This window comes from Dermacentor andersoni, chromosome 2 (assembly GCF_023375885.2).
Source record: "Dermacentor andersoni chromosome 2, qqDerAnde1_hic_scaffold, whole genome shotgun sequence".
NCBI classification, from domain to species: domain Eukaryota; kingdom Metazoa; phylum Arthropoda; class Arachnida; order Ixodida; family Ixodidae; genus Dermacentor; species Dermacentor andersoni.
Genome location: NC_092815.1, coordinates 170,540,647 through 170,560,528, shown reverse-complemented (window position 1 = coordinate 170,560,528; position 19,882 = coordinate 170,540,647). Strand labels below are relative to the sequence as shown.

Sequence of the window (19,882 nt, the reverse complement as noted above, 5' to 3'; positions counted from 1 at the left end):
GATGTCTCATTTCGTGCAGCGCATGATTTTGCACGGTGTGCACAAGGACACATGACTAGTGGTATACAGTAGAACCCCGCTGTTACGTTCCTCACTGCTGCGTTTTCCCGGCTGCTACGTCGTTTTCATCCGGTCCCGGCATAGCTTCCATAGGATCCATTGTATAAGGAACCCCGCTGTTACGTTGTAGCTGTGAAAACGTTCCCGCATGATACGTCGCAACTTAGCACCCCGAACCCGCCTGGGCTAAAGTAGACAACGCGCTCCAACCGCCATTTTGGCTTTTGGCGAGTTTTGGCTGGGCTTGGCCGGGCTTGGCTATGGAACTGGCTGCAAGAAGCCGCACGCCAGTTCGAGAGGCCGCATGAGGCCGCCACTAAGTGGCCATTCGTGAAAAATGATCTTACTATCATCACTGTGATTACGGTCACCGCTTGGTTGTTGGACGGGTCGACTCACGGAGGAAGGAAACTCGGGAGAGGCCCTGACGTCACTCTTTGTGAAGCTAAAGTGAAACCGGAAGTTGGCGTTGCTCGTGGCGTTGCTCCGCCTATCGGGCCTGCTCTCCTCTCTTGTTTACGTTTCTCCCACGCCGCGCTGCGCGCAACCGGGCTGCTCGGACGCGCGCGCTCTGCAGCAATACTACACAATCGTTAGCACGTTAGCATGATTACGCCAAAGAGGGCAAAATTTCCCGCGGATATTCGTTCGTCCGTTGCCATTGCCGTGGCGCGGTGACGACAAGGAGCACGAGCCGCATGATGCCGGGGAGTTTCCAAATCCTAGCTTTGGAGAAGCCGTCGCGGCTCTGGACCTCCTCCGCAGGTACGTCGCACCTCACAGCGACGCTGACAGCAATGCGGCCTTCCAGGGTATTGAGAAACGTGTGGCGATTTATAGCGAGCGAAAGAAACGGCAAGCCACCATTCTAGACTTTTTTAAGTCCTAAGCGCACTCTGTGGAAATAAATTGTCTATAGTTGAAGCTGCACTTTTTTCATTCATTTTCGGAGCTTTCCTCACTGTTGCGTTTTCCCGGCTGTTACGTTTTTTTCCCCCGGTCCGGTGAAAAACATATGAACGGGGTTCCACTGTAATTCAGTGCTACACGAATACTGAGGCAGAACAAGCGGATCGCAGAGCGTGATCATGCGCTGGAACACGATAGAAAATGGCATAGTTTTGGTACCTGCGCACGTGACTGCATGACCATGGGAGCAAGCAGATGAAGCGGAAGCACATCTCTCTTGCTTCGGTGCGAAGTAAGACTAAAAACATGCAGACATTCCGTTCGTGTGCTTTATTATTTATCTAAACTTCAATTTGCCCATTCAAGCAACAGATCACACAAATAACAGATGTTGCCTTGAATAATTCTCAAAGTCACGTGTCACCATGAGCAACGTCACACTGCGGACACGACTATGTAGGCGCAGGTACACGACTATGTCATCATCCGGCTAGGAACGCGGTCACCACAAGGGAAAGGGAAAACGGCATTCGGATTGAAATTTCAGACCTTTTCGCAGCGCTTAGCGATGTAATTCCTAGCAAAACACGATCGTTACCGTGCAATGTATGCTCTGTGCTTGTCAGCTCAAAATGGCCAGACCTGGTGAGGGGCCCTTTAAAGGGCCCTCCACCGGGCTTGGGCAATGCAAACAGACAAATGCAATATGTAGATGATGTGCAGACAGTCGTGTCCGCAAAGTATCGCAGTGCTGTGCGCTGCGATACTTTGCGTACGGTACTTTGCGACAGGACCATCGTCAGACAGCAGGGCCTGCGGCTATAAAAGGCGCATATGCAAGCTCTGGCTTCAGTGGACACGGCAGCACTGCCGTGACAATGTCACCGAAGGTACCCTTATTGTGCAGGTTGGTGTAAGAAAATATGGATTTCATAGTGACTACCTCTGTTTAATAGTGCTGCCATGTTCACATAGCTTGTGCATTGTGTGTGTGCCTGTTTTTCGATGGCATTCATGTTACTCACGCTTTCTGGGTATATCGAATCTAACCCCGATCCTATTACTGAAAAAATTTTCGACGAAATGATTAACACGCAGAAAGAAATCCTTGCTAAAATCTCAGGAATACAGGAAAACCAGACATCTTCTGAAGCACTCATTCTTGAAACACAAGCCAGGCTTCAGACCATTGAAAATAAACTACAGAGCGTTGAGGAAAGTCATAAAAGGCTTGCCGACTTAGAGACCACTGTTAGTGATAAAAAAAACAGCCATGAGCAGCATTTCCAGGCAGCTTGACGATTTTGAAAACCGATCTCGCCGCAACAATTTTATAGTTAGAAGTGTAAAAGAGGAAGGACGTGAAACACAGGAAACATTATTGAAGGTAAATGATGGTATATATTTGAAAATAAACTCAGGCAGAAACTGAATTTTATCAAAAGAATTCACAGACCAGGAAAGAAAACACCGGGCACGGAACGACCTGTAAATCTGAAGTTTACTGATTTTAGAGATAAGATGAAAACTTTGCAGAACTGTCATAAGCTCAAAAACACTAAAGTAAACATATCAGAATATAATTCTACAATGGTAACTGAGATCAGCAAAAATCTATGGAAATCTTCAGACGAAGAGAGAGTGTAACGGCACAAAAGTTAAATTAATCTTCAAGAAGATTAAAATTAGTGATGTTCTGTACGTCTGGGGTGAAGTTACCGGCGGAGTCAAGTGTCATACTTCCACAAAGGCTGATCATGTGCGACTCAATAACTGCCCTAATGAATGCTTTAAGCTTATGAATGGAAACGCCAGGAGTTTAGTTAATAAAGCAGCCGCCATTGAAAGTATAATCTTCGAGCATGAACCACATATTATGGTAATAACTGAAACTTGGCTTCATCAAGACATACTGAATGCTGAAGACACACCCCACAATTATACAACAATAAGAAAAGACCAGATAGGAAGAGGTGGGCAAGTGGCAATTATGGTTAAAAGTGATTTATTATTTTCTGACTTGATGTTCCAAAGAATATAGAATCAGTTTGGATTAAAACTAGGATGAACAACCACACCGTGTATGTGGGTGGTGTCTACAGAGCTCTCCCCTATAGACATGCTTATTAATCTGAGAAACTTTATGGACATGAACCTAAACGATGATGACTCAATACTACTTTAGGTGATTTTAATTTGCCAGGCGTCGACTGGAATGCGCTCTCCTTTAATTCAACTGATACGTTCAACTGTGAACAACTAATTGAACTTGCGTTTTGGTACAATTTAACTCAAGTCGTAGAAGGGTATACCAGAATATGTGCACCATCATCACTACTTAACCTAGTCTTTGTATCTTCCAAACTGCTGTCATATCTGTCTACATTCGACCTCTACGAGGGCTTGTCAGATCATAAAATGGTTATGATAGATTTATACATGATGCCAGATCACCCGCATCGAAAACCTTCTAACATGGTTCTCAACCCTGCAGCGGCTGATGATGTCACTGTGTTGGACTACCTGAAACGTTCATTTGATGATTTCACATGTCTTTTTGAGGCCAGTGCTACAGTTGACGAATTGTGGTATAGTTTTTCAAACATAGTTGACTACTGTACCAGGCAGTTTATTCTGAGGCATTCAATACGCATAAAAAAGAAGAATCCGTGGATCACAAGAGAAATTATACATGCCAAGCAAAAATTAAAACGGAAGCAGAGGGCAAAGAGGATTATGTGTGATCCTAATAAAAGAAGTGCCATTAGTCACATGAGTAAGGACTTGAAACATCTTGTCAGGGAAGTTAGGAACAAGTTTTACAATGTGAGGCTAACAAAATTTTTAAGCTAAGCACCTAGAAAATTTTGGCGCTATGTCAACCCTACAATGTTTCAAAGTACGGGAGGAAACAATAGTCAAGAAAGAGCTGAAAGCCTTAATTTGTTTTGTTTTTTTTTTATGTTTTCACTTATGACGATGGTTTGTTGCCAATCTTCACAGAATCTCCTGGCTGCCTCCTAGTTCAAGACAGAAAATATTGAGCAAGGGGTCTTAAACTTACTTCTTCACTTGGGTGTAAAGAAAAGCTCAGGCCCTGATGGAATTCCAACAGAATTTCTCTTTCGATAAGCAAAGTGGGTTGTCAAATACTTCCCTAATATTTTTTAAGCATTTATTGCCACGGGATATAATCCGGCTGCATGGAAACGTGTAAAAATAATTCCGATTCATAAGAGTGGTTCCACATCTGTAGTCAATAATTTTCCCCCAATTTCTCTCACATGTACTTGTTCCAAATTGCTGGAAAACATTGTGGTTAAACACTTGATGGCATATCTGGACTGTAACAACATCCTACATCCTTCTCAACATGGGTTCCGTAAAGGTTTATCAACAGCCACCCAGCTTACGGAAACCATTCACGATCTCTCTCAAGCAATAAACAACCGTGAACGAACTGATATAATATTCCTGGATTTCGCAGAAGCCTTCGATAAGGTATCCCACCCAAAGTTGTTTCAAAAAATTCACGCTATTTTCAGAAACCCCAAAATAACAAACTGGTTTTCTTCTTACCTCCCCTCTCGAGAACAGTTCGTCAACCTTCGAGGTCTTGAATCGACTCTTTCCACGTTGGTTCTCAGGTGAGCCTCAAGGGAGCGTTCTGGGCCCCCTTTTATTCATGGGTTTCATAAATGACCTAACAAAATCTATCACTGTTCCAGTAAGATTGTTCGTAGATGATCGTGTTGTATACAACACAATTAAATCCCCAAGTGACCAAGAGGAGCTAAGCACTAACTTACAAGAAATGGAAAAATGGTGCTCCACGCGTCAGTAATCATGTCCGTCACTAGAAATAAAAATGTAATACCCTTAGTTTATAGCAGGTAAGCAAGTTAACAGAGTGCAACAGCACAAGTACCTCAGTTTAACTTTCACTTCCAACCTACGCTGGAATATGCACATAGATAATGTGTGCTCAAAGGCTTATCGGGTAATTTGGGGTCTGAGCCGTAACATCCGCAATGCAACTCCCGATGCAAAATTACTCGCTTATAGATCACCGGTAAGACCAGTGATTGAATATGGGAAAATTGTGTGGGATCCCTACACCGCATCTAACATAGCAAAAATAGAAAAAAGTGCAGAGACTGGTATCCCATTTTATCTCCAATAAATATTGCTGCATCTATTCACCGACCGAGTTATGTAAACAAGCAAACCTTGAAACTCTTGAAGGCCGAACAAAGGTTGAAAGGATGAAGTTCCTTTTCCTGCTAATTCACGGTCACTGTAAGATTAATACAACACAGTACTTTACAGTTCACCCCGATGAACCATCTAGACATCAGCACAGTATGTACATTCCTGTCACTTTCTTATAATGACTGCTTTAAATACAGCTTTTTTCCTCGAGTTACTAAAGAGTAGAACCTGCTTCCTGACTCCATCGTGAGAAGTGACTCCCTTGATGTCTTTATTGAACGCCTCGAATCACTCACACACCACAGTGCACCTAGACAATAGCATAAGCCCCTGCCTCAACTTGTGTATTCTGTATTCTTGTGCATTAATTTAGCTGGTTTTCTTGTCCAGTGCATTTTTTTTTATAATGTGTCGGATGTGGGTGTTGAACTTATGCCCATATACACTTTTTTTTTTTTTCGTCCACTCCTGTAACAGCCTGCAGAGGCTGTCAGTATCAATAAATGAATGAATGAATGAACATGAAGGTGACGTAAGAAAATTTCGTTGTGTTGTTTCATGCCCACTTCTTGTTGGTGGAATATTAAAGAGCACAGACAATATTCGAAGAAAACAATATTCTAGTGAAATATACCAGGTTTATTAAGTGTGTGGCACGAAGAAGAGCAGCGGACGGCTAAACTTCTCGGTAAATCAAATGGTACATAGACATATCCATGACACATATATAAAAGTTATCGGATACTGTAAATGCACTAATGGAAAAAGTGACAACTCTCAACCGGAATAAGCGTGTTTGCAGTAACAAATGTAGCACTACCATACTTTTCTTCATAGTTGGTGTCGTGTTTATGGGAGTGTACACGGCAACTTCAACCTCCAGCCTGTGGCTGGAGACTTATCATGGCTGGAACTAGAGTGTACAACAATTCTAGTACTCTATATGCAACCGACCCCAAGTGTACCAATGGGCTTTTTGAGAGGAGGAATCATGTCAGTGATTGGATGCTAATATGAACAGTGTTAAGAGAAAGGATATATTACCTATGTATACACAGACTGAATAAGGGCAACTGGGAAGTAAAGACCAGTGTAATCTCCATGGCTGGTCTGGCAATCTTCTTCAATGTGCCAGCATGTGAAGTAGAAACATACAAGTCTCATTGAATGCTATTAGCTATTCAGATCATATGCAGTTCCTGAATTCACTATTAGATATGATCGTGTAGTCATTTCTGTTAGAATGTAACGCATAAGAGCACTTTGAATTCTCAAGGGCTTGTCCGATGCAGGTGAGGACTGTTCCGAATTATTCCGCTGCTGGCGAGTCGTGGCGCATTAGTTGCTGAGCAAACTAATACACAGGGTGTGATAACTCCTGCTTGTCCCTAGTTGTCAGTCAATATAAATGCTCCGTTTTGAGGCAGCCTGTAAATCTGCTAACTCGATTCAGGCAAGGAAAGTTTTTACAGTGAAGCTGTATATAGCTACTTTCCAGCAGTGCTTGATGTCAGTACACCCATGTGTCGCGTCGATACGACCCAGTTTCTCACGAATGCTCTATAGCTCTCAATCTAATGTAGGTATCTTGGAAAAAATCATCCTGAAATTGGCTGCTAAGACGACTCTGTCATTACGCCGAGTTTCATTTACTTGTCAAAATTAATTAGTTCACAGTGAGGTTGTAAACATTACAGAATTCCTGTCTGCTGGCAATACATGGCCGTCTACGGAGAGAGTATGGTTACATAAGTGGTTGTAATTCTTGTTTTATCGAAACTACCCCAAAACGAATCATACTGAAATTGCCCACTAAGACGACTCTATAATTACACCGAGTTTCATTCACTTTTCATGGTTGGTTCACAGTGAAGTTTTAAATATTGTGGAATTCCCATCTGCCATGAAACGGTACTTGCACACGTCCCTACATCATAAAAGAATAAGAATAAATCACTCCACAGTCAAAAGATGTATTCATTGTCTGTGTCCTTCAATAATAATAATAATAATACATATATATATATATATATATATATATATATATATATATATATATAGAACTGGAGTGGTGCTACAAGGTAAACAGAACAAGTATTTAATTTCGACAGTTTCGATCGGTGGACCGATCTTCATCAGGGTTTACAAAAAAATGGCAGTTCGGCCCTGGTAGGGAAGACACCAGACCGGGTGCCCGGTCGTTCTTACATACATCAAACCGAGAGGAACAGTTGTGACAGTGATTGATTTTCGGCGCCTTGGCAGATTTACAGCGGCCTTTGGCAGCTATGCAGGGCAAGAGGAAGGCGGAGTCACATGTATGTAGAGCAAGGAGGTCAGTGAGGAAAAAAAGGGAAAAAGAAAGAAAAAGGAAAGAAAAAGCAAAAAAAGAAAAAAGCACACAGGAGGAGGGAGACGTGAGTCGGAGAGTGAGGGGGGCGGGAAGTAGCGGCAGCTAGGTTCCCGTGCACCCGAGGCAAGGAGGGAGAAAACGGTCGCTCCGCAGCACCAGTGCGTGGGCTGCCGTTGTAGCGGGAGAGAGGGCAAGTTGAATCGGGTGGCGGGGGGCACAATAGAGAAGGGGCCCAGAAGGAAGACAGAAGAGCGGCAACTTGTGGAAAGAAACACAGTGTCACAGTACACATATACAAGGCACGGCCCGCTCCGGCAACTCTGTGGTCCAGCTACGGTGCGAAAAAAAAAATATATATAGTTCCAAAAAAGTATATATGCATGGGATTCGCAAAGCAAGTGCGCCCATGGGCTTAGATTTAGGGAGCCGAGTTAAATAGCCTCCTTGTGGTCCAATTTTTGAACGTTTAACAGACAACTGCCATCAAGTCAGCACGTGCGTATTTCAAGAAGGGCAATAGGTCCCTCAGAATGACCACTTCAGTGGCAGGGTCCAGGAAACTGAATTTATTGGTTTTACGCTCGCGCCCTTGAGGCGCATGCGGAGGGGTGAGCAAGCAGTAAATAGACAGTGTCTCAATTTTTAAGTACAGAACATGTATTCGCGTTTCCCATGCACTTTCACGGCATATCCCGGAGGCACGTCAGCCGCCCCGGACTCTCATTAATTCCTTTAGTGTACGTTCCAAATTTATGGATGAAAAAAGATTCCCTCTGCTCGCGTGCACGGGTGTGTTGGAAACCAGATTGCAAGAGCACAACGCTCACGCGTTCAAAGGAGTGATCTGGCAGCCGAACGTGCCTGGAGAAGGGTAAATTGGGGAGACTTTTCACATGCGCGCGGTGATTGTTAAACCGCAGGCGAAAAGGAGTCTCTGTTTGGCCGATATATTCCTGCCTACACACCTCGCATCGAATTTTGTACACGACGTTACTGGAATCACAGTCAAGATTTTCGGTAATTTTATATACGAAGGGCGAGTTCGATGCTTCAGCCGTGTCTGCTGTTGTCATGTGACGGCATACCTTGCAACGAGGTTTCCCACACGGTCGACAGCCCTTGGGCGTGTTTGACTTCTGTGTCCTCGCCCTGATTAACAAATCCCTTAAATTTTTGTTTCTTCTATACACAACCCGAGGCGGCTGCTTGAATATAGTAGTGAGTCGGATGCTCTGTTTCATGATATTAAAATGGCGGGTGAGAATGGCCTTGACCCGCGGAGCACCGGTGGTGTATGTGAGGACCAAGTTTGGATCTGATTGTGTATTGCTATTGCTAACCTTTTCTCCCATTATCTGTGCTCGATCTAAGCTGCGGGCGCGTTCAATGGCATCGTCTACTATTTTTGGAGGATACTTTTGGCGTATGAGAGCAGATTTCAGTTCCTCCGCGTGTCGCTCAAATTGCGCAGATTCGGAACAGACTCTTCTGTATCTGTGGGCCTGGGAGTAGGGAATGCCTGTTTTGCAGTGATGGGGGTGGCTACTATAAAAATGCAGATATTGCTGACGATCTGTCGGCTTTTTGTATAGGGACGTGGAAATGCGACCGCCACTCAGTGACAGAGTGACGTCGAGGAAGTGAATACTATCTTGCGAGAAGTTGTGCGTAAAGCAGATTGACGGGTGCAGAGAATTGAAATTGGAAATGAAGTTCAAGAGACTTTGTTCATTGTCGGCCCACACAAAGAAAATGTCATCCAGGAATCGCTTATAAAATATTGGTTTTACGGACGAGTTTGCGAGGAAGGGTATTTCTAAAGATGCCATAAAGATATTTGCATAATTTGGCGCCATCTTCGTTCCCATGGCGGTTCCACTGATTTGCAAATAATGCTTGTCCTCGAACTCAAAGTGATTATATTTCAGTACTAGATTTAAAAGAGTCTCAACTGTATCTTTATCTAATTGCCTAGGTTGGCTGGAGCCAGCGTAAGCTGAAACTGCGGAAGCTATGCCCTCGGCGTGAGGTATGTTGGTGTACAAAGATGCGACATCCATAGTGACCAAGTAACCCCCCGCCGGTACCGTCAGGTTTGATACCTCCCGAAGGAAGTGATTTGTGTCTTTAATGTACGAAGGGAATGAAGATGGGATGTCCTTAATGAGACTGTCAATAAAGCTGGATATTTTCTCAGTGACTGTTCCATTACTGGAAACGATAGGCCGACCGGGATTGTTTATTTTGTGAATTTTGGGTAGTAGGTAGAAACGGCCGGGGCCAGAGTTTCTTGGTATCAATGCTTTGAACGCCTTATCGGTTATCTGCCCTGCCTTGCGCAGAGTGGTTAGGGCGTCCTTTATTTCGCTTTCAAATTTGTCGGTAGGATTGCTTGGGAGTTCTCTGTAAAATTTAGAGTTTCCCAGTTGACGGAAACCTTCGGCTATGTAAACACTCCGGTCAAGTACCACCACTGCACCACCCTTGTCCGCTGGCTTAATGACAATTGTCTGATCATCACGTAGAGTTCGCAGTGCCTGCTCTTCCTCTTTTGAGAGGTTACTGCGGATGGGACGATGCCTCTCGTACTCTTTTATGATGTCTTTTTGAACCGCACAAATATACATGTCCAAGTATTTGTCGCGTGCCTCGCCAGGTGTCCATGATTTTTCGGAGAGTTCAGGTAGCTGATCAAGACGCCCTTCTGTAGTTTTTCGATCATAAAAGTACTCCCGTAGTCGCAAATTTCTCGCGAAGTCATCCAAATCTTGAAACAATTGAAACTCGTTCATCCTTCCTGACGCCGGACAAAAAGTTAGACCTTTCGAAAGGAGATTTAGTTGTGCACTCGACAATGGGCTACTCGACAAGTTTATGACATTTGAGGTATTGCCCACTGCCTCGTGCTTTTTTCCACTGATTACTTCAGAACAATCGCCCGCCTCGGATTCAAGGCTTTGGCTTTGAGAATCAGCTCTGATGGCCGTTGGGATATTGTCACGCTCCCGTTTCTTTCTTTGTTGTTCTTGGATATTGCCATTTTTCCTTCCCTCGTACTTTACCAGTTCCAGCGCTTCCAATTCAGTGAGCTTTGACTGACACAACAGAAGCTGCTCCTCGTTTTTAAGCTGCGATGCTCTACGCACGCTATGTTGTGCCACCAGCCGAGTGAGTCCAAGCGAGGCCTCCCGCAGTATAGCATTCCACTGCTCTCTTTCTTTTTCGTCAAAGGTGTCCATTGCCAGCTTCTGTTTTACCTGAAGACCCTTCGGTGCGATGCCCGAGGCTAAATATTTATTCATATTAGAGGCATGCATCTCAAATCGCACACGCTTGTCAACTGTTTTACGCAACGTCATGAACTCGCGGGACCAAAAAGTGCCGGATCGCGCCGTACCTGAAGTGTTGGCCAGTCAATCTCTCGGCGCTGGCGCTGCGCAGCCGACAGCCTCGGCGTAGGTGGGGCGATCTCCGCGGTGTCCGCTGCCCTCCCGGCAACCGGCGCCCCTGGTCGTGCCTGAGCTCCGGGCACGTGCAGCGTGTTGGTCCGACCCGTCACAGGGGGCAGCCTGGGCGTCGCCCGGATGGTATGGTGAGCCCCGCCGCGTGGGCCCGACGTAACCATTCGAGGTGTGATCACGCCAAGATCCATGCAACCGCCCGCCGCCCCGCAGGAGCACGCACCTCAGGTGACTGGCAATGATGGCCACCCCCTCGAAGCTGGGGTGCACCCCATCAGATGCGAGTACTCTGCCTGGGGGCAGCCACTGGAACTCGTGGTCAAGGTAGATGGCGTTCCTTGTCCGCCGGCAGTGATTTCGCAGCAAGGCATTGAAGTGACATGCCTCCTTGTTGAAGCGCTCGATGTACCGTCTGTTGCGACACGCTCGGCGGCGGTTTGGTGTTCTCGGCAGCACCAAGGTGGCGAACAACTTCTTGATTTCCGGGCGCAGCTTGCGAATTGTCTCCAGCAAGTTTCTATACCGCTGGAAGACCATGCTGCCTGACTGATAGGTGAGGTCGTTCGTACCCACATGCAGCACCAAGGTGGTCACGGAGCGTGGCACAAAGTCCAAAAGCGACAACGTGTCCTCAATCGATGCACATGACTGCGAGACGAAGGCTGGGGCGTCGTCCTCGTGTGGATCAAAGTGACTGAAAACATACTTGGTCTGTGAATCGCCGATGACGGCACAATGCGGTAAATTATGCGGAAATTTCCATGAGATCTGTCTCCCTGTAGCAGGTTTAGTAGCCATGAGTAGTAGTAGTAAGCAAAGAGGGATTCTTCAGGCTACCTTTCAAACGTAAAGAACTGGAGTGGTGCTACAAGGTAAACAGAACAAGTATTTAATTTCGACAGTTTCGATCGGTGGACCGATCTTCATCAGGGTTTACAAAAAAATGGCAGTTCGGCCCTGGTAGGGAAGACACCAGACCGGGTGCCCGGTCGTTCTTACATACATCAAACCGAGAGGAACAGTTGTGACAGTGATTGATTTTCGGCGCCTTGGCAGATTTACAGCGGCCTTTGGCAGCTATGCAGGGCAAGAGGAAGGCGGAGTCACATGTATGTAGAGCAAGGAGGTCAGTGAGGAAAAAAAGGGAAAAAGAAAGAAAAAGGAAAGAAAAAGCAAAAAAAGAAAAAAGCACACAGGAGGAGGGAGACGTGAGTCGGAGAGTGAGGGGGGCGGGAAGTAGCGGCAGCTAGGTTCCCGTGCACCCGAGGCAAGGAGGGAGAAAACGGTCGCTCCGCAGCACCAGTGCGTGGGCTGCCGTTGTAGCGGGAGAGAGGGCAAGTTGAATCGGGTGGCGGGGGGCACAATAGAGAAGGGGCCCAGAAGGAAGACAGAAGAGCGGCAACTTGTGGAAAGAAACACAGTGTCACAGTACACATATACAAGGCACGGCCCGCTCCGGCAACTCTGTGGTCCAGCTACGGTGCGAAAAAAAAAATATATATAGTTCCAAAAAAGTATATATGCATGGGATTCGCAAAGCAAGTGCGCCCATGGGCTTAGATTTAGGGAGCCGAGTTAAATAGCCTCCTTGTGGTCCAATTTTTGAACGTTTAACAGACAACTGCCATCAAGTCAGCACGTGCGTATTTCAAGAAGGGCAATAGGTCCCTCAGAATGTCTCACCACATTTTTATCCTATTAAAACTGACTGGTGAAGCTTGTAGCACACTCTTACCTCCTTCAATGAACAAAGCAAATCTGCATATATCTCTACGTGTACGTGAGGCATGCCGTTCCTTTAACTGCTTCATCATATTGCCATTGTGATAATGCACCGGATACCTGAAAGTGGCCGTTTATATATAAAAGCTGCTCTGTTAAGCTGACATACAGTTTAGAACAGCATTACACGCAGGTTTGAAATATAAGATAAGCATAATCTGCTTTTCTGAGAAATCAGATTCGAAAATAATTTCACTTTGCTTAAACCCCTAGAAAAGAGCCAAAGGACACAGCCACCTTCTCTATTTAACTAATCAAGTTCTGGAGTTTTAAGCGGCAAAACAATGGTATATGATTATGAGGCACCCATGGCGTTTGAGTTTTCAACACATAGGATCCTTTGACATTCACCTAAATATAAGTACACGAGTGTTTTTCCATTTCACCACCATCGAATTCTGCGGCCTGGATTGAACCCATAAGCTCCAATTTAAAAGCCCAATGCCATAGCCACTATTGCCACTAATTAAGCTACAGCGCTGGCTTTTTTTTTTCTTTCCTTTTCTGAGCACCGATCAGCAAAAAAATTGAGCGTGGCTTACAGGCCAAAGATTAGACTAGTTAAACCAAGACTAGACCAAGACCAGTTAAACAAAACTGTTTTCAGCGCCAGAGGTCCAACAAAACAAAAGACCCCATACCAATTACTAATTGGTACGAGGTCAAAACGATTCTGGTAATTTTGTACAAACGTACTTAGTCGTTAGGGTAGGTCCTTCTGATCATTGGTTGATCTAAGTGCTCCACGTAAACTGTATAATTTATTATAAGGTGTTTAAAAACATACATCATTACTGATCACAGCACGCCACTAGGCTGAGTTTTCAGCTGCCCCTGACCAGGTGACCATATCATGCCAGTAGGGCGAGCTATCCGATTGGCTGCCCAGGGTGCGTCATCGATAATTTTTTCTATTTTATGGCAAACAAATGTTGTTTGTAATAGTTAGAATGTTAGCTCATTTGTTTCCATAAAAAAGAAATACTGAAAGAGAATGCACAAGGACAATTTATCACTACACTCAAGACTTCTGGCACACAGCAAGTGTCGTCTGCTTGTGTTACAACATGCACCGTTTTGACAAGAGCTCAGCGGTCAGTGTTGGCCTCAATCTTTCTATTCGCAAGCACAACGGTTCACCCTTGTTACGTTGTGGGCTGCAAACGCAGCGACTGGCAATATGTCAAACTGCAGCAATGTGTCCCTCTGCAAGGCAGCAGAGGAGCGGAGTGGCTGCAGCACATCGGACTGTGGTATCCGATCGGCAACACGATTCACGCATTTGTGGCCGTCACTTTGACGCTGGAAGATTACTATCACAATAGTGTTTTGCATGTCCGGTATTTGGGTAAACGTAACACAAGCAGGCTGGGCTTGGGCATTTCAAGGGATGAACGGAGACACAAATGTGAACAGTCTGCAAGGTGCAGCCACCTGGTGGCACAGAGCTCTACCAAACACAGAACTATATAGCAGTAACGAAGTGTATTCCACTTTGCTGCTGGTGTAAATTTTTGGCAGGAGCATAATCGTGACCACATTGTTTTTCTAAATATTTAAAATGTTTTACACTTGGTTAGAGCAATATTAGCTCTTTATTTGGCTGGTTAAGCCCCAAGCCACGAGGTGGCCGGACTGTGCAGACCAATCAGGACGCTCACGTATGTCTATGCAAAAGCTACTTTATATCAGCAATAGTAGTATGAAGGGGTTTTAGTTTACACCTCCGCCTATCCATGAAAACTCCCAGCTCACCTGTGGTTACCGGAATATTGGACACGCACGCAGCTTCAATGGCTCGCGCTTTGGATCGAATGCCAGGTGGCTGGCAGAGAGGTTGGAGAGGCTTCGCGCACCTATGGTCCCTACCATAGCGCATTGATTCCAAGATAACCGGAAGTAGACGACACAACATCCCATCATGACGTAGAGCCAATCAAGGCGGTGCTTAGCCCTGATCACTCAGCAAAAGAGATGAGGAGAATGCGCATGGCTATGGAGGAGGGTAACCTGTAATTGTCCATAGCTCTCTTAGTACGATATGCTTCAAAGAAATTGTGGTGCTAATTATTTACTTTAACCGTACTCTATGTGTGTCTACAAAATTTGGCCAAAGCGTTTCAGGGACACTTTAAAGCAGCGTTCTTGCATACGTCGTGACATGCGTAGACACAACCGCACATGCAAGATTTCTTTTCGACACGCGCCGCCACTCTATGACTCTACGCAGGTGGCGCCACATGGCCCGCAGCAAAGGTCAACACATGCAGCCCACCGCATACTTAAAACAGCAGCGCACGACGTGGCTTCGGCAGGATATACGTTACTACGGCCGCCACAACCCACATTGTAATAGTAGCACGCTGTTAAGACGGTCATTGTTTCCTGCGTATAGATACGATCGGTCAACACATACCCGAGTTAGTAGGCATGTATATCGGGTCGGCGAAGCTGCGCTCCAGCGACATCTGCACCAAGGAAGTAGGCGCTCGTGGCTCCCCTTCGCCAAACTGCACGATACATGACATCATCACAGGCTGCACTGCTTACGAACACAACATATACAAACCTCGCGGCGAGGATGCTTGGGGGCTGCAGTAGCTGCTTTTGCTCGAGGGCGGCAAATGGCGGGGTAAATGCTCGGGATGGCATTAGGCTCGAGACGAAGTCTATTCGTCGCAAAACCAAACTGCGCTAAAAATCGCGGATTTTGCATAAAGCAATTAGCCTCAAAATGTAGCGAACAGATGCGATTGCTACGCCGCAGATTCCATCCATCGCGTTTAGTGGCGCGCACAAAATCAATCCACTGCTTTCGTAGAGGTTCTACGGTAGGAAATTGATGCATTGCTATACCGTTTCCTTGTTTTGTGAAGCAGTACTCCACGCAGCAGTAAAACTTCGACATGGTCAATACCAAAATCAATGCATTTGCTCACACACCTGTTGCAGTCACTGCAGCGCACTCATCTTCTTACAACGCTGAGCACAACGGAACCGTGGCCGCGAACACACTCGCGCGGGAAACACGGCACAGAGAACCCCCAACATGCCGTCCCGAGCTACAACTACGGTAGAAAGTGCCAACAAAGGGTCAAATGCAACAAAACAACTTCCACATTTTCATGCACAGCGGAAGATCGTGGCCGCTACTCATCAGAAATTCGTCATCATGTCATGACCATGTCATGACCATGTCGTCAATCACGCTGATGGCGCTAATGCCACTGGGGGAAAATTCGGCGCTTCCGTCGGGGGCGCCGTCAGCCTGTCAGTCTCGTAGTCAGCGCTGCGAAATGTAGTTTTCGTGGTCTACGTAGTCCGGCTCTGTTAAGCTTTTACAACTTGGCAAAGAGCCTCAAGGGAGGAAATGTGCTCCCTGAACTTTTGGTGGCCCTACTGTCAGAGGGGCAGCGGTCCCAGAAAATTAAGAAACAGCCTTGGACGACACTGCACTACCTGCCGAAGAAGCATAAGCGGCAGAAGTATCATGTGGACTATGTGACGAAGCACAGTGATGCATGCGTGGTTTATTACATTGTGGGCTACGTAGTCAGGAAACGCATCATTTTAACTCATTACAATTAAGGTATGCAGGGATGCCTGCCTTGCGACAAGGGAAAGTGTACCGCACCAATAGCCAGCAGAAGCTTACAAACAGTAGGACATGGGGGTTTGTCTGTACCCATCACTCTGTCTCTACAAACCACGGAGGAAGGAAACTAAGGAGAGGCCCTACCCCCTCCGTGCGCTAGGAGAAAAGTGTGGCGGAAATGACGTAGAAGGTTCTCATTTTTTTGCTGCTTTTTTATTTTTTTGTTGTATGGCCACGCCTTTTGGGCCACAATGGCGGCGTTGTTATGGTTTTGAGCGCTCACACGTGTTGCTCTGGTAGGTTTCGGGCCGTAGCAAAGGCGCTGAGTGGGCGGGTTTGCGTTAGTCACCGTGTCTTGTTGCGCTGTGTTACCTGCACCCTGCTCTGCCAGATGTTGCGCGAGCGCGCGACACCACGCGCAGCGCGGCGTGGTTTCGCGAAAGATGTAAACAAGAGAGGAGGGTGGCCCAAAAGGCGGAGCATCGCCATGAGCAACGCCAAATTCCGGCTTCACTTTTGCTTCACAAAGAGTGACGTCAGGGCCTCTCCTTAGTTTCCTTCCTCCGTGCTACAAACTTATTAAGACCCTCAAGGACAGATTCACTCGCGCATTTAGCACTAGGTGACCGCACGCAAAGTGGTCAAGGATTTTTTGCTTCTAGCAGCCAATGCGCCTCAGTTTGGCTGTACGGAGCATTCCACTGTTCTAAAATGATCGGTGGCTAGGTTTTACTCCATCACACGTGTTCGATTTTTGGCCAAAGAGTTAAACCATCGCGGACAGGCAATTTTTTATGCGAACACAGTGTTCTACTCACAACAAAGTCGAGAGGGTTAAGCCGTCTGTTTTGGAAAAAAGATTTGATGCTCTGCAATGGCTGTGCTATTTGCAATAAACCCGTATTAACTGATCAGCGTTTTGTACGTTTTAGAATTTTTTTAACACATTGCTGGTATACTGCATTAACTTCGCCCCTTTAAAGTACTATTACAATCGCAAATATGTGACTAATGTGCGGGCGACACCTTCAAAGTTGATACAACTTGTTGGCCTTCCACGGTGATTCCTATGAAATGTACTTTTGGCAAGGCATAGCGCGCCAACCTCGGTAAGAGCAGGTTGGGAAAACCCTCACTGTATCGGCTGCGCGGTCGGTGCTCGCAGTTTCTATGTGGAATGAGAGCAGTGAAATAATTCACTAAATTCTCTCAGCATCTACAATGCTGAAAAAAAGAAAGACTTGTCAGCATTGAAAGTATTCAAGCGGAGAAACTAAGCGCGACAAAAACATTTGCCCGCCCGGAGGTATGCAGACGACGCAAGAAACTACGGCGCCCTAGGGTGCCTCGATGTCCTCCTCGCCCGCCGCTCCGCACGGAGCGGCGGGCGAGGAGGACATCGAGGCACCCTACGGCGCCCCTTCGAGCAGCGCCTTCACATGGCAGAAACGCGCGTTTTCAGGCCAGACTCCAGTGGCAGGCTACACCTGCCGATTTTTGCCATAGTTTCATACAAATAATTCTAGCCCAACGCATGTGCCAACGCTCTCTAGTAACGTTGTTCTACCTCCCTAGCTGATGCACTGTACGACCACCACCCGATGATGATGATGATACGGTCATTCAAAACAACGTCGAGATTCAAAGCATGGATTCAAAGACCCTGTGGCTAATACCATAGAGTTTCCTACAAAAATTATTTGTAGGAAACTCAATGGCTAATACAACAAGACGGTAATTTGAGGGTACGCCCGACGTTAGTGGGCAGGCGCGAGTATGAGCGGGTGCGAGAGAGAAAATGTGGGGGCTTTTGCTCCTTGAATGTCTACGACGGAGAATTTCGCTCGTTTATAATAGTACGCGTTTGTCAGCGTGCCGGCATTGTGGAGTGGGGTCGAGGTTTTTTACAGTGGAGCTGTTAGAACCTCGCTGGGTTTCTCATCGCGTCCGCAGCTTCGCCGAGCTGGGGGAGAGAGAGCTGAGGGAGAATGAAAGCAGAGTATAAAAAATTGGAGGACGCTTAAGCTTCGCCTTCAAGAGTGGAACGCGACAGCGTTCCCGTCGACCCGCCAATTAAGGGGTGTAAGACAATGGGCTACGGCGCAGCGATCACTTACGAGGCGCCCCGCATCGGACGCGGTGAGCGTCGAGCAACGGAGCGTTCGGCGCGGCAACGAAACGTGAGCCTGAGCAAGCGGAACGAACCAAAGAACTCGGTGTCTCGGAGCCCCGGGGAAACGATGCACGCCAGCCAAACGTCGTGATCGGCACGGGCAGCTGAGAGATAGACAGATAGTGATCTAAAGAATGGAAGGACGCTTGATTCTGCAACCCGTGAGGGAGCAAGGAGAAACGTCGTCAGGGGAGAGGGAGTCTGGGACGCGACGCGCCTCGCACCTGTCCCCGCACAACCCCAATGCTAAAGCCCCTTAAACTTCGTAAAGTAGTGCCACTCTCCTCCTCCGCCTTCACTCTTCCTCGTTTCTCCACTCTTATGCGCTCCCTCCTCGACCGTGGCGCCACCTACATTGCTCGAGCGTACTAACGGCGCCAACATGCGCTCTTCGTCACTCCGTAGACGCTTCTCGAGCAAAAATGGCGCTGAAGCAAGGCGCGTGGGCCCACGTGATGCTATTAGGCCAATAGCGAGGCGGCGGTGGCCTCGGCCAGAGCGCGCGAGGAGGAGGCGGCCTTCTTCAAAGTGTGGCACTACTTTACGAAGTTTAAGGGGCTTTACCCAATGCGCGCGTGGCGCTCCACCTGTCGGGGCAGCGCCGTACATGGAGAGGAGGGGGTCTTCTGTGTTTGCCGCAAGATGGCTCTGCTGTGTGGAAAGCGCTACAATAGGTACGAGGTCCTCCGAGGTATGTGGAAAGGGGTAATGGTTCCAGGACTTACTTTTGGAAATGCGGTTGTTTGCTTTAAATCAGGGGTACAATCAGGACTCGACGGGAACCAAAGGTCAGTGGGTCGCCTCGCATTGGGCGCTCACGGGAAAACTACAAATGAAGCTGTGCAGGGGGATATGGGCTGGACTAGTTTTGAAGTGAGGGAAGCTCGCAGTAAAATTGAGTATGAAGAACGGCTGAGGAATATGGAAGAAAGTGAATGGGCTGGGAGAGTGTTCAGGTATCTGTACAGGCAAAACATTGATTCACAGTGGAGGAAAAGAACTAGGAAGCTTACCAGCAAGTATGCGGCCTGTGGGGTGGGCAACACAGCAACAAGGAAGGTCAAGCGGAAAGTCAGAGAGGCTGAATTAATCTCATGGGTGGCGGCAATGAAAAAGAAACCTGCCATGAGTAACTACTTAAGAGGAAAAAACGAAATCAGGAAAGAAACCATTTATGATAACTCAAAGGGAAGCTCATTACTTTTCGAAGCGAGATCGGGATGCCTTAGAACACGCACCTATAAAGCGAGATATAAGAAGGAAGAAGAAGCATGTGCTTGCTGGGGTAAAGCTAGGGAAACGACGGAGCATATTTTATTAGAATGTGAAGACGTCTA

General features: G+C 46.8%; 1 protein-coding gene across 1 annotated transcript in view; it reads right to left on the bottom strand.

Annotated features, from left to right (window-relative positions):
* Nucleotides 1-16,001, bottom strand: part of LOC126540453 (uncharacterized) — a 129,382-nt gene extending 113,381 nt beyond the window's left edge. Inside the window, exon 1 of the mRNA XM_055076042.2 lies at nucleotides 15,721-16,001. The gene's annotated coding sequence lies outside the window, so the exon portion shown is untranslated. The remainder of the gene's footprint in view (nucleotides 1-15,720) is intronic.
* Nucleotides 16,002-19,882: the final 3,881 nt, after the last annotated feature.